This window comes from Palaemon carinicauda, chromosome 18, assembly GCF_036898095.1.
Source record: "Palaemon carinicauda isolate YSFRI2023 chromosome 18, ASM3689809v2, whole genome shotgun sequence".
NCBI classification, from domain to species: Eukaryota; Metazoa; Arthropoda; class Malacostraca; order Decapoda; family Palaemonidae; genus Palaemon; species Palaemon carinicauda.
In genome coordinates, this window is record NC_090742.1 from 19,476,154 (window position 1) to 19,480,166 (window position 4,013).

Below are 4,013 nucleotides of genomic sequence, written 5' to 3' on the forward strand. Positions count from 1 at the left end.
ACCTCTCTCTCTCTCTCTCTCTCTCTCTCTCTCTCTCCTCTCTCTCTCCTCTCTCTCTCTCTCTCTCTCTATATATATATATATATATATATATATATATATATATATATATATATATATATATATATATATATATATATATATATATATATACATATATAAAGAAGTTTGTAGCGCTATACAGAAAAGTATAAAACCTCTCTCTCTCTCTCTCTCTCTCTCTCTCTCTCCTCTCTCTCTCTCTCTCTCTCTCTCTCTCACACCTTACACTGGTAGTGATTCGTAATACCTTAATTGATTAGAAATGTATAAAAAATCGTTTTATGAATATTGAAATACTTATCATTGACGCTAACTATTAACGCCTCTCGAGTAAAAGTTAAAATTCCTAATGAATAGTGAAAATTATTCATTTCGCTAAACAATGGTCAATTCAAATTAACTCTGCGAGAATCATAATTGTGTAGAATATAATTAACAGGACTAAATTGGAAAAAAAGAGATTTCCCAAGGATTCTTCAGTTGAAATAGAGAGAGAGAGAGAGAGAGGAGAGAGAGAGAGAGAGAGAGAGAGAGAGAGAGAGAGTCTTATAAATTGTTTCAACCTAATGAAGTGAAAATTACCGTATCGAGGTCCCACTGTGTAATGGAGTCACGTGTAATGCTCTCTCTCTCTCTCTCTCTCTCTCTCTCTCTCTCTCTCTCTCTCTCTCTCTCTCTCTCTCTCTCTCTCTCAACCCAGCTGTGACCTAATACCAGTAAGGTACCTATTCAGAGCTTAGGTCAACAGGCACATTACTGACTTTTCGTATCGAGAATCGAACGCCGGTCACTCAGGTTGACGTCTTCTGTTCAGCGTGCCAAGAGGCCCAAGAGAGTGACATAATTAATTGTGTTAAGAATCATTCATACGAATCATAATTACTGTAATTAGTAAATAGTATTTACATACCATAGTTTACCAGTGTGTGAAATAATTAATTTTTAATTTTAAGTAATCTACTTGTTGCTTTAGATTGGTTATTAATGTTATAATAAAAATGATTGGATTTATATAATTATCAAAATTATTATTATAGGCTATTAAAAACGTCATAGAAATAATGTCTACAGTCGACGACATCACCTTAAACTTTGTAGCATAAAAAAAGAACTTATTTAGATTAAATATCCATTAACGTGATCGTTACTACTGTTAAGGATTTTAATGAATAGTTCATATATTATTATTGTTATAACAGACCAAGCTACAACCCTAGCTGGAAAAGCAGGTTGCTATAAGCCCAAGGGTTCCAACAAGGAAAAATAGCCCAGTGAGGGAAAGGAATAATGAAATAAATAAAACTACTGTATATGAGAAGTTATGAACAACTAAAATAAAATATTGTAAGAATAGTAACAATCAATCAATATTCACTTCAGAATTTTTTTCACAGAGTACTCTCTTCCTGAGTGACTCCATACAATTGACCACAGAGCCAACCGTAGCCCATAAATCTTTATACTAGACGCGTTAAGCATTTCATTACTGTTATTTAAAGTCACCACTTCCTTAGGCTGTACACGCTAGAAAATTGTGGAGAGAGAGAGAGAGAGAGAGAGAGAGAGAGAGAGAGTCTGGGACTGGGTAATAGTGTAAAATGTTACCTTGAAGAAGGTATCCCCAATGTCCATTGCAGATAATCAGTTTAGTTAACAGATACTTTACAATTTATTTTCAAGATATGTTAAATCTTTAGTTTGTAGTAGTTTACAAGAAGAGGATCAAAGAGTTTATAATTCGAGAGTATAATATTTTTTAGACGATATTCATTGTTTAGGTGTCTACGTGTTTGGTGGACACCGAGAATTGATATTCGCATTAATTTATTCGTCTTGAAAATTTAATGTTTTTGATTTCTCATTTGCCAGGATATCAATTTATTTGAGGGATTGGACAATTGTCATAGAAAAATCATCAATGGAATTATTACTTTTTTTTTTTTAATCTGTGAGAATACGTTGAAAAGTTCAGTAATCTAAAAGTAGCCATTATTTAGTTTTTCAAATCTGTCAGTAAAGTTATTTCATCTTAACCGTTAAATGATTAGATTATATATCATATTAAGAAATATTTCCATACGAAGTTAAACTTGAGACGATTATTCCATATCTAACAATCCTAGTAGCCTGATGAAAATTTGATTAAATCATAAGAAATAAACATATAGAAATATATAAGCAAGTAAGAAATTAACAGACTTTTAACCGAGAGCTCTTGTCCAGACCATGAACTGTCAAGGAGAGTTTCAAAAAGTATGCAAAATATTAGAGAGAGAGAGAGAGAGAGAGAGAGAGAGAGGAGAGAGAGAGAGAGAGAGAGAGAGAGAGAGAGAGAGAGAGAGAGAGAGAGAAACTACACAATTTCTCCAGTGTATAATGTTCCTTGATTATGAAGTTAATCTTCAGTGTAGTATGAAAACTCAATGCAACTTCCAACTATTAATTTTGTTCTTATCGTGCCATTTCAATCTGAATTAATATTTATTGAAGAACGTTTGCTGAAAACCCCTTGTATTATTATTATTAATAATACTATGATTATTATTATTATCATTACTTGCTAAGCTACAACCCTAGTTGGAAAAGCGGGATGCTATAAGACCAGGGCTCCAACAGGGAGGAAAGGAAACAAGGAGAAATAAAACAGTAACAACATTAAAAGAAATATTTCCTATATAAACTATAACAACTTTAATAAAACAAGAGGAAGAGAAATGACAGAAGGTATGCCCAAGACTAGAGAACAATGGTTTGATTTCGGAGTGTCCTCCTAGAAGAGCTGCTTACTATAGCTAAAGTCTCTTCTACCCTTAACAAGAGGAAAGTAGCCACTGAACAATTACAATACAGTAGTTAACCCCTTGCGTGAAGAATTGTTTGGTAGTCTCAGTGTTGTCAGGTGTATGAGGACAGAGGAGAATATGTAATGAATAGGCCAGACTATTCAGTGTACGTGTAGGCAAAGGGAAAATGAACCGTAACGAGAGAGAAAGATCCAAAGTAGTACTGTCTGGCCAGTCAAAGGACCCCATAACTCTCTAGCGGTAGTATCTCAACGAGTAACAAGTGTACATACCATCTAAACCTTCCCTAAGGTTTATAATTGGGAAAAGGCAACTGGTAGAGGCTATATCATCATCATCATCATCTCCTCCTCCTGCGCCAATTGACGCAAAGGGCCTCAGTTAGATTTCGCCAGTCGTCTCTATCTTGAGCTTTTAAATCAATACTTCACCATTCATCATCTCCTACTTGATGCTTCATAGTCCTCAGCTATGAAGGCCTTGGTCTTCCAACTCTTCTAGTGCCTTGTGAAGCCCAGTCGAAAGTTTGGATAACTAATCTGTCTTGGGGAGTGCGAAGAACATGCCCAAACCATCTCCATCTACCCCTCATCATGATCTCATCCACATATGGCACTCGAGTAATCTCTCTTATAGTTTCATTTCTAATCCTTTCCTATATGCGTACTTGTTTTATGAAATTCTATTAGTACCATTAACGAAAATACTCTATACGCGCTATAGTAGTGTATAATAGCTCGACTCAAGAAGTAGAGAATAATGCTTCTTAATTCGGATCAATATTGTTCTTTGGATTTTCTTACTATGACCTCAGTGGCTTGAGGATCAGGGGGGAAATGCGCTGTTGGCGAGGAGAAATAAAAAGTTTCCTATCTTGGCCTCGGGGTATGACATACATAATATATATAGAATATTATGCATGTTTTTTGGCGTCCTTTCCGAAGCCATTTCCAAAGTTTATTGCCTCTCGCCCAAGCACGAAGAGAGAATAAAAGTCTTATGCTATTTTGACCACGATTCGTTGAAAAAAATGGCCCTCATAAGTATTATATTTAAAATTAACATCATAGCGCATGTTTTGTTTCGCTTTTTTTCAAGTAAGCATTATTATCATTATCATTATTATTATTATTATTATTATTATTATTATTATTATTATTGTTGTTG